Source organism: Benincasa hispida, chromosome 8, assembly GCF_009727055.1.
Source record: "Benincasa hispida cultivar B227 chromosome 8, ASM972705v1, whole genome shotgun sequence".
NCBI lineage: Eukaryota > Viridiplantae > Streptophyta > Magnoliopsida > Cucurbitales > Cucurbitaceae > Benincasa > Benincasa hispida.
This window is the reverse complement of record NC_052356.1, coordinates 14,086,400-14,098,564: the sequence shown is the minus strand read 5'-3', so window position 1 is coordinate 14,098,564 and position 12,165 is coordinate 14,086,400. Positions and strand designations below refer to the sequence as shown.

The 12,165-nt window shown below is 31.3% G+C and overlaps 1 long non-coding RNA gene across 1 annotated transcript; it reads left to right on the top strand.

The window, feature by feature from the left end:
• Window positions 1–5,191: 5,191 nt before the first annotated feature.
• On the top strand, window positions 5,192–8,463 carry LOC120082423. The gene is made up of 4 exons (XR_005483172.1): window positions 5,192–5,568; window positions 6,217–6,247; window positions 7,168–7,223; window positions 7,559–8,463. It is a non-coding gene; the product is annotated as an uncharacterized LOC120082423 (long non-coding RNA).
• Window positions 8,464–12,165: the final 3,702 nt, after the last annotated feature.

Genomic DNA, 12,165 nt, shown 5'->3' with positions numbered 1-12,165 from the left:
GAAAAGAATGGAAAATTACGTTGTAGATGATCACAAAATATGTAAATCATTCTTCTAATACATGTCTTAACATATGGAATCATATTGAGGTGGGAACGCAAGTTTGTTCATCATCGACCGGTTTGGGTACATCTCCCCCCACTAACGATGAACAAAATATGTCATTTTTAGGCATACGTTTTCAGGTAAATTTTTAGGTGAAATTCAGTATTTTCATATGTTTATTTGATTGAATTTTAGGTTTTGAGAATTTGGAGTACAAATAGAAGAACTAAGGTCCTATTTGGTAACCATTTTGTTTTTGAAAATTGAGCCTATATTATCTACATTTCTTATCATGATTTGTATCTTTCTTAAGTACAATGGTTGAATTTTTAGCCAAATTTTAAAAACAAAACAAATTTTTGAAAATTACTTTTTTTTTTTAGTTTTCAAAATTTAGCTTTTTTTTTTTTTTTTAAACCATGGGTAAAAAGTAGATAACAAAAAAAAAAATAAAAAAAATTGGAGGTGAATGTAATGTCTATAGATTTTTCAAAAACAAAAACAAGAAACAAAAGGGTGTATAAGAAATTGGAGTTTTGTTTAGCATAAAAGAAAATAAAATGAAGAGTTACATTATTGAAGAAGAATTGAACAACCCAAAAGAGAAAGAAATGGAAGAATTGAAGTTAAGAAGAAAAAAGAAAAAAATGGGTCTTTTTAAATTTAAAAAATATTTAAAAATATTTTCACTTTTATAGCAAAAAGTTCTCAAAATACAAGCACTTTAAGTAATTATGATTTACTAATTTGTCTAGAATATAAATATTATAATTAATTAGATCATGGATTCCTAATTTAATTTACTTAATTTATACTTTATAGCAAGAAGTTCCAAAAATTCTAAAGTTCCAAAAATTCTAAAACTACAAGTACTTTAGGAGCAAAAATATTTCCAATTTAATTAGATCATGGATTCCTAATTTAATTTACTTAAATTATGATTTCCTAATTTGTCTAGAATATGAATTCAATATTTGATTAGATTATGGACTTGAATATTATAATTAGATATATTTTCGTCAAAAGAGAGATCAGAAAATTCATAATCTAATTTGATTTTTGATTTATAATTTGATTATGGGATCCTAAATAGATTGTGATTAGGAACAAATCATTTTCTATAAATAGAACCATCAGTTCATTCCAAATGGGACTAATCGGAGAAACAAGTATTTTAATACTTCCTGTACATTGGAGAAGTTGTTGAGTGACATCTTTAAGAGCTGAAAAAGAGATTTGATGCTTGAGATCATGGAGGTGCCAACGGAAACGAACATGACACATGTCAAGAGTTCTTATTTTCTCTTTTCTTTATACGTGTTTATAGGATCTGTTTGTTAGAGTTCTAGTTCCTAGTGATAATTTTGAGTTAGAGAACTCGGATTGATGTTTTGGATTTATTATTTAATTTAATTTAACACTCTATATGTTGCAATTATCATCCATGAAAATTGCACTACTACAAAACTAGGCTTTAATGTCGGTTTAAAATTGATATTATAGGGATACAATGTCGGTTGAAAACCGACATTGAAGATCGTGTTATAAAAGGTCTTTAATGTCGGTTGTCTTTCTTGTCAGTTTTAAATCAACAATATAGATGACCAAGATTTCAATGCCAGTTATCTTCAATGTCAGTTTTCAACCGATATTGAATACTGGTTTGAATGTCGGTTTTCAGCCAACATTGAACATTATCTTAATGTTGGTTTTTCACCTACTTTTTGTCAGTGATTGCTCGATATTAAATGATTATCATCACTTTATCATTAAAAAAATATTTTATATATATATATATATATATATATATGTTGCTTATGCACGTGCAAATCAATAATATTTCTTTCTTACCTATAAATGTACAAAATAAAATCTTAATTACTTTCACAAATCCCTAATAATAAGTCACAAAAGAGAAATTAGATGATAATTTAACTCTAAAATCAAGGTAATTAATAAATTCCCAAAACTCATAATGGTTACATAGAAAAATTAAAATTTTGTTAGATACAAACAATTTTTATTGGTGTATCAAAAAAGAGTAAGAACTTACTTTTAACATATATAATATAAACTAAAGCTTTGCAAGTATACACTCCCCCAAAATAAAAGTCCACACACACTTGTTGTCATTATAGAGCAATTGAAAGACTATGTTCTCTTTACCATCCACCACAGACTTGATCCAAATCCAAAGGACTTAAATTGCTTATTTGTTCTCCATCAAATTATGCTCTATCAAATTCACATGCATATTTGTTCAAATAACAATTTTTCTCAAAGAAATAATCAGTCTATACTCCACACCAACAAAAAAACAGTAGCTAAAAGCCCCATTGAACAATCCAACCATAAACAACCTACACTTCCATAAATGTGAAATCCAATTCAAGATAAAGATATTCTAAGATGTTGAATAAGATTAAATGTGGGAATTTCAAGTCAAAAGTGTGGTTAATCAAGTTAAAAACTAAAAAAAAAAAAAAAAAATAGCAACCATATAAAAAAGCAGCAATAAAATTACAGCAGTGCAGTTTTTTTTACAGTTACCCTTCTATGTGATGCTTGTTTCACACTTTAGGCTATTTTTTTGAGTTATTTTCTTGCCCAACTATGCCTATTTGTTCAAATAACAGTTACTCTCAAAGAAATTATCAGTCTATTCTCCATACCAATTAAAAACAGAAGCTATAAGTTCCATTGAACAACCCAACCATAAATAACCCACACTTCCACAAATGTGAAGCCCAATTCAAGCTAAAGGCATCCTAAGATTAAATATGGGAATTTCAAGCTAAAAATGTGGTTAATTAAGCTATAAAAAAAAAAAGGGCAAAATTACAGCAGTACAGTTTATTAACAGTAACTCTTCTATGTGCTGCTTGTTTCACATTTTAGGCTATTGTTTTGAGTTATTTTCTTGCCAACTATGCCTATTTGTTCAAATAATAGTTACTATCAATTAAATGATCAGTCTATGCTCCATACCAACCAAAAACAGTAGCTATAAGCCCCATTAACAGCCCATGACAACAACTATTTCTTCATGATTTTTCATTCTTTGCTGCTAAAATGACTTACTACCAGCTTAGTCATACCATACTCTTCAATTCTAAGATGAATATTAAAGAGTGGACTCACCAAGGATTGGTTTTATGGTTTATCCTTTCTCCAAATCATCAAAAATTCTACCAACAGGCCAAACTCTCAGCTGTTCATTACTCTATGTTCAGCACAATTTAAATTCAAGTTTCATCGAATTCAAACCAAAATATTCCAAACATCTTGCATAAAACTGGGTGAACATGACTTTGACTCTCCTACATAACCTATCCAGTGTCCAATATCTTATTAATTATAGATAAATATACAATCTATATATTTCCGTCCATGTTAAAGGACTCAATGATTTATTCCATACCTCAAAACCAAATTCTTGATTTCCAAACTTCAGAATGATGAAAATGAGATATATATAATCACAAGTGCTTTCTTCATATTCATAAAAGAAACTTTAAATTTATAGTGCACTAAAATAACATGCTAATAACAATTCCAAACTATGAACTCATAAAGAAAACTAAATCTTACTATGTTTGATTATCAAAATACTATTTGGCATTTCTTTGCACAGAATGATAGATTATTCACATCATCACCAGAAGCATTATTTGTTTGAACACATATGAGATGATCTGCAAATAAAAATTGCTTATTCACACTTCTGTTTACAGTCGTCAGAATACAAATTAAAACAAATGCTACGGACGATTAAAATGATGATTATCTGATGTTATCTTACTATGTCAAATATAGCAGTGATGATATGATTTTAACAACAAGAAATGCTGCTAACAAAAAAGCAATACAACAACATAAGTGTTACAAAAGAATAAAATGAAGAATCCATAAGAAAAAGAGGTCTAAAAGATTAATTACATAACTACTGCATGATTGTTAGTAGAATGCTATAAAAACGTGGGAATTTTCTAATAGAGGTTGTTGATTACTTCTAAAGAGAGTTTTCTATTCCTATAGTGACAGACATGAACGATCTATTTATAATGATCATAGGATAGATTGGGGATATTCTTAGGAGTAATTAACAGAAGATTTGTAATACTTTACTTGCTTTTAAAATTTATATGAATATGTTACGTTTTAACTCTAATGAAGAGATTCAAATAAACTCGAGAGAGGAAGTTATAACAATAGTAGTTGCATGATAAAATTAGTATTAACCAAGTTTATTATTTCATTACATGAATCCCAGCTAAAGAATTCTCTTCAATTGTTGTCTCCAATAATTAGGAGTAGTAATGTTAAATTAAATAAATCATTCTTCAATTTTTATTTCTATAGATAAAATGAAGTATTTAATTAAATTAATGGTCCAATGTCGAAGACGATATTTAAACTCAATTACTATATTAAAACTTAACACTACGCAGTTGCGGTTATGCATGGTCTAAAAGTCAAGCAATGCCCAAACTATCCAAGACACATTATTACCTGTGAAAAAAGCCTTCTGAAACCCTAAAATCAAGCCATTGTTGAGAAAAGAAACGTAGAAAGAGAGAAACATTTTGTTGCCTTGAGAAGAAGAAACTTTTCTAAGCTCTGGAACTTAACGCATCAAGACAAAAGATCTCTGCTCCTTCCACTCTTTAACAATTGTCAACATTTATTTCTTTATATGTTGATGTGTTTATGGCTATGATAGGCTAGTTTATCTGTGGACTTAGATTCTTAGGTTGTAGCCTTTTAATTTAGTTAATCAAAAGTAATTTTGAAATTTATATTTCAATCCTTTTTGTTAAGAGTGATTGTTGAATTTATTTAACTTCATCTGTCTAATCGAATTTATAAAATACTAGCACACGAACGTTTGGAAAGAAAAACATGTTACTACAACAAATATGAGTTTCAACGACACAGTTATATAACCAAATTGAGGTTGAAAAGTGAAAAAGTGTCATAAATATGAAAATGCACGTCTGCAAACTTTTTAACTTTAGTATTTTATGACAGTTTTTCAATGTCACAAATTTATGGCATTTATTAACTTTCATTAAATAAAATTAATTATTATATTTTAAATAAAATAAAAATTCATTAAAATAAAAGAAAAAACCTTGAGATACATTTCAATTGTGTGTTCATTATCGCAACCTTCAACCTGTAGTCCGCTGAACCGCACGTCCTTCCCTCTTCCTCCACCCTAACTTCTTTGCCACCTTCTTCTCCTTTTCCTCCACTCTCTTTCTCAAACCAACTTCTATTACTCTGTTCACCAACACTGTTGCTGTTGCTTCCTATCTCTCTACGGACACCTCTTCTGCCATCTCATTTGACGAGCTCGATCGCCTTTGTGCCGCCAAAGACTCCTGGCGATTACAAAGCCATTTCTGACGAAGTTTATTTGGGAGCTAACGGAGGAGACACTGAAAAGGCATCTGCCATTGACAAATACTTTGAGAAGGACACAGTTAATGAACAACATTCTGAGCCATCCGACTATTGGTAGGTATCTTTAGTTTGGATTTATTTTCTTCTATATGGTTGGCTTAAAAATGTCTCGTCCTTGCTGTTTTGAGGTCAAAATTAGTTGTTGGTAGAGATCATGACTGTTGTAAATTAGTGTACAAAGGTTGTTCATCATCACTCCCAAGTTTGGCTTTTACCCACTCCCAACTTGACTTTAAATTAGCGTTACGCACACCACAAACGCTTTAAATCTATACGTTTAAGCTTTTTAGAACACGAACCAACAATGTTGCGAGCCCCTTTTGTGAACTTCAATGGTAACACAAACCAACAATTCAATTAAATTATAGTTAAGCTTCTAATGTTTACAACTTATTTGTATCTTTGGGTTGATAACACACCAAATTCAACACTTTTTTCGAGTACTCATATTTGTTTTGGTGTGTTTTAGGTAGTAGAGTTTTTGTTTAGGCCATTTCAAACTCTGATAAAGTAATTTAGATTGGTCTCTAATTCTTGGATACTCTTCTTTTGTAGTTTGGACTCGTTTCAGAGTGTTTGAATTAAATTTTAAGGTTGTTTTTTTTTTTTCTTTTTCAGAAACATCTTTCTTGAGCATTATTGTAATTTGATTAAAGTTTTTGAATTAAGTTTAGACTCTAAAATCTCGTTCTTGTTGTTTAGGAGTGATTGGACTCTTCTAGGAGCAATTTAAGTAAGTATATATTTCTACTTGATGGGTTTGTTTGTTGTGTGGTTAAAAATTTTTCAATGCGGTTGTTATGATCTAAAGGTGTAGCATCTATATCATTTTAGTTCATGAGTTTGGTTATCTTGTTGAATTTTTCACTTATTTTTTATAATCTTAGTTATTTGGGACAATAGGTTATTGTTTATATCTTCTACTGAGTTTGTTATTGACAATGAGTTTCAATACCTTATTGAGTTTAGTTGTTTGAGGGCCAAAGTGAGACTTAGGCACTTTTTTTGTTTGCTTCAAGAGTGAAAGTGTTTCATATACACTTTTAAGGACTTTTTACGTTGTTTTATCTGGTTTTGAGAGTCAATATGAAAGTTAAACACTTTTATTGAACTTATTAGGTACCAAAGTGACACACACTTTTTTTATTTGTTTTGATTACTTTTTGCTCTAATTCCACAAAGTTAAGTATTTCTTCTTAGAATTGTTGTTTGGGATTTCCTCTTACATGTTTATCAACCCTTGCTTTTGTGACTTTGTTAACTAAGGATTATAGAAATTCTACATCTTTAGTCTTGTCACTGCCATGTATTTGGGGAGAGGGGGCTCAAGAATTTAAGGTCAGTTATATTTGTTAATTGTGATATATTGAGTTACATATTATGCACTAATAATTGATTGAAGTAAATTATATTTTCCTCTTTTTTGGTCATATTAGTCATGCGTGTAGTTTGGTGGAACATTATGCTAATGATAGTTTAATTTTTTTTAAGTCATTGTTTATAATTATTTCTCATGTAAGAAACATTTTGTACCGCATGGAAATATGTGTGCTCTTCTTCTACTAAATTCTTTACTAGACTTAGTTGAGCTTATGCTTTTTTTTTTTCTTTTTTTTTTCTTTTTTTTTTTTTTAATTTTTGGCGAATTTCTAGTTTAAAAGGTTTTGATGAATCTTGGGAGCATTGAAGAAGTGGAGAAAGTGGAAAAGGTAAATAAATAGCTTTTGCAGTATTTATATTTGAGGTGTACATAATTATTTATAGGTTTTATCCAAGAATAATGTGAATGATCTTATAAACAATAGCTTTTGATCATTGTTGTCCTTATATATTCTTATGTTTGCTCTACTAAGGTCTTGGATTTGATAAGTTTTAGTTGCTAAGGTTTGTCACAAGTGTAATGTTAATATGGGAGACTACTTTAGCACTGTATTATATACTTATTCTTTGTTTTATTACACATTTTTTAAAGACGAACTTATTAAACTTAGCTTTTTGTGTTAAGTTTCAATAAGCAAGTATTCTTTATTATTTGATTTTCAAGGTTAGTGATCGTGAAAATTTTGCAAGGGTAGTTAGAAGGTCTGAATTAAGTGCTAGCCATGAGAACCATTCAAAGTTCAATCGGTAAGTCTATGACTTGCAATTGTAATTGTCACATTTATATTCTTTTGTGACCGAGGAGCTTTTTCATGTTTGTGTATCATAACTGATAATTATTAAGTGGTATGTTATTTATACATCTATTTCAACCATAATTTAGAACCTACATCTAATTTTGTTGATATTAGTTGTGACTTCAAAGTTATACGGGAGGGGGGCAGGTGTTGAAGGATTTAATGTTAGTTATTTTTCTTACTTTGTTGTGATATATTGAGCCATATATTATGTACTAATAATCAGTTGAAGTAGATTAGATTTCTCTCTTTTTTGGCTAGGACTGGAAGAAGTTCGAGGTATGTTCTCTTACAATATCATTTTTCTTGATTTCTAGGAAGATATTCGATGAATAACGTATGAAAATGATGTTAAAAATTACATGAATAACATTGTGGTTTATAGAGATGCTAAAGCATGTGTAAGCATTTGTAATTTGGCTAAAAATTGGTACCTTGTGTTGACATTACAAAAGGGTAAAACCTTCTTATATTGTTATCATTGTCAACATTGATGTGTAAAGTTGTTGTCTAAAATTATTTTTTGTTTTCTTACTAGGTTTTGCAAAAGCCCATTGGAGTAGTGAAGCCATAAAACAATCGATTGATTTATAAGATTTTTTTGTAGGGTTAGTGGCAAAATTTTGGTTACAATGTATTTATTTTAAGCTTTTTTGTAGATTATACTTAGCTAGCTTATTGTAAAACCTTTACAAATGGTTATTTAGTCGACCTCTTTGTAAAAACACTATGAACTTTTTCATTATATATATATGAATGTCCTTTATATTTATGTTTTTTTTTTTATTCAATAGGATAAGTTGATTAAAGATATCACGTGTGATGCCAAGGTTCAAAGAAATAACAAACTGAAGCAAATATAACCTCTCGAATAGTTTTTAAGCTCTTTACAACAGTCTCTTAACAAACATGTAATAGAATCTACATGCTATATAAGTAGATCTACATTTAAAGTTCATTATTAAAAAAAAGAAAATCTGTAAAAAAAAGAGAGTCCAATTATAGGATTTTTATCTTTTGAGCTAGATACTTGCATTGTTTTTGCTATTAAACTAACCCCACTATTTTGTACACTTTTATTTTTGTCATATGACTTTGTGTGATGGTGACATCCATTAATAACATAGCTATTGTATGTAGTCACAATTGGATGGGGACCATGGGTAATTCACCTATTTGACACCTCCACATCTCCCATTTCAAGTTCATTTCCAACCTAGGAACCAAAAGATTATATAATTAAAATATAAGTGACAAAAGGTTATGTTAAATAGTATATTTAATGTTTTACCTTTTCTCGTAACCAAGATATGAAATTTCGATTATGTTCATCTTGAATCCATTTCTGGTTTTTTGATCTACTTGAGAGCTGTAATTCCAATGTCATCATATGTTTCCTTATAAAGAAAAAGAAAAATGTTCAAATATAATTATTTTCAAATTCATGTATTTAATGAAGTAAATAGATCCAAGTCACAATAACTTACTCTATATATGGTTGCACATCAATTGTATTCTCCAAGACATATCGATGAGCTTGGTATAAGAGATCTCGTTCAGGTATGTAAGGAACTCTACTTGACAATTGTGAAACCCGGATCTCCATTTTTCTACTTAAGTAAGTGATTAAGGGGTTAATTAGGAGAAAGTTAAATCCTATGTTATGTAAATAATCTAATAATTTTACAATTGTCATAATAACTATAATAATTGTCAGCTTCTGTGGATCAACAATTAGTAAGAGTAAATGTAAACTATAATGGTTAGGTATTATAGTTACGTTATATTTGATTCTGGAGTACGAGTAGAGAGGATCCTAAAAGAATAAAAGAAGAGAAAATCTTAAAGACTTAAATCCTGAATAGTGAAGAAAGGATTGAAGAACTGAGGAAAATATAGAAAATTATTTGGGAAAATTCGTGTGGAAGTTGCACAGAGATAAACCATATTCACAGTAGTTAGCGAGATTAGAGCGAGAGCGAGATTTGAGAAAGAGAATGTGAAAGAGCGACACTGCCGAGATCCAAGCTAGCGAGAAGGCTGGAGATAGCGAGATTCTTAGCGAGAGTGGAGAAAGCGAGAGTTTGAGCGAGAAAGTTGGAGAGAGCGAGAGTAGAGAGAGCGAGATTGTAAGCGAGAAAGTGGGAGAGAGCGAGAGTGGAAAGAGCAAGACCAGTGAGAAAGTGGGAGAGAGCGAGAGCGGTCTGAATGCCTCATTCGAACATCACGCCCACGCGAGCGAAGGAAACCGCCTGTGCATCGAACGGTCGGGCATTTATGCATTGAACTTGGCCACAATCTTATAGATTATGCATTGAAAACCCTAACTTGAATACAAAAAAGCTTGAAGATGTAAGGGCAAACGTCAATTAAAATCTAGCTGTCCGATTAAGAGAAATTCTTATACTCTAAGAAATTGTGTTGGATGCATTTGGGAAGAACACATTGAACCAGGTGAAGTCAGCTTACGTTGATAAAGGGAGGATTAAACATTTGGCCATGCAGCCAAGTAGGTGCTATCAATCCACGAGTAATTTGAATGCCTAATAAATAGGAACTTTGGATTTCATTTTCAAATCACACAAAAATCATAAATTTCGTAGAGAAAGTAGAGGGCAGTGAGGGTTAAGAGGAATGTGTCAAATTTGGACGAGGAGATCTTCCAATCTACTCATGCATTTGATGTAATTTCAAAGCCAAAGAAGAGATAAGAGAGTCTAGTTTTCATGGTGAGGCTGCTAGAGAAGAAGCTCTAAGTAATTGGGCTGGAGAATGAGGAAAAGACAGAGGGGTCGAGCTATCGGGTAAGCTGGGCCAGTCTTGATGTTTAGATGATTTCGGCTAAACCATGAAGAGTTATGAGCTAATATTTTATGGTAAGCTTTTTGAGATATTTTCGAATAGTTTTGTAGAAGGAAGTATCTTAAAATAAGGTTTAGAACTATAAGTAATCTAAGTTGTAAGTTGAATATGGATTTTAGGGGTAAAAAGGGAGCCTGAGGTAGAAAAGGGAACTATTAGAAAGGTTCCTAAGCAATTAAAGTGAGTGTTATAGCTTTGATCATTAACACATAGTGTGAGTGTTATAGCTTTGATCATTAACACATAGTGTGAGTATCATAGCTTTGATAATTAACACATAGTGTGAGGTTATAGCATTATAGGTTCGATATATCGTGAGTGTTATAGTTTTGATAGTTAACATATGTCGTGAGTGTTATAGTTTTGATAGTTAACATATGTCGTGAGTGTTATAGTTTTGATAGTTAACATATGTCGTGAGTGTTAGGTTGCTTTGATAGTAAATGCATATTATGAGTATTCACTTAGCTTTATACTCTGATATTAGAATATATGCATCTGTAGATACAAAATACATGCTTTTGGTGATAGGATGATTGCCATGATATTGTTTGTGTGTGACTATGGAAACTGCGATTATGCCCGGAATGTGGTTAGTATGCTTAACAAAAGGTGCTTGGCGGGAAATAATGGTCGGCTTTGGTCGATGGGAAAATTAGTCAGCTTCAATCAGCAGGAAAAATAGTCGGTGACGACTGGCGAGAAATATGGTAAGTACCTAAGCATGACTAGCGGGATAAATAAAATGGTCGATGTGCACATTGGCGGGAATTAGGGTCATAGGAAGGTTTCCATAGATGATTGTATTGATTGATGATAGAATATGATTGCTATGTGTTGATGTTGGAATTCAAATTAGTAGCTGCGTGATTATGCCATTGATTGCACTTAAGTTCAGTGTGAGTGCCAATATGTGATTGATTTCCCAAAATGATGATTTTCAAAATGATTTTCATCTTTAAAAGAACCACTCACTGGGCTTAGTAGCTCACACTCTTCAAAATATTTTCTTAACCCCACCTTCCCCCCCCCCAGGTAGCAGAAGATGAGGAGTTCCAGGGTGCTGCTAAGGTCAAGGTCTGCCACATGCCCCAATTACACTTCCAGAGGGTTTTTACGGTTGTCGTTGTAAACTTTGTTGTTAAGTCCTTAAGTTGTATAAACGTTATATCACTGTCGTAATAAAAGATGGGCCTACTTAATTCGTTATAGTTTATCTCCTTGACATAATCATTCCGCTGTGTATAAGTTATAGTATGGTATTAAAGTTATTCCGCAAAAATCATTAGGCAGTAAGTGTCAGCTCAAGGGTTGATAACTACTATAGTCGCATCCCTCTTCCAGGCTGAGAAGGTGGTCTGAGGGCGGGGTGTGACAACAATGGTTTACCAATTTCTGAATTGCCTGAATTATCTCTTAACTTTTGACACCCAAGTCCAATAGGATCTACTCCACATAAAAAATCCAAACAAAATTCAACAGCTTCTTTTAATATATAACTTTCAGTAATGCGACCTTCTGGACGATGTCTATTCCTCACAGAGTTTTTAATCACTTTCATGAACCTTTCAAAAGGATACAACCATCGGAAATATATAGGCCCACAAAGTTT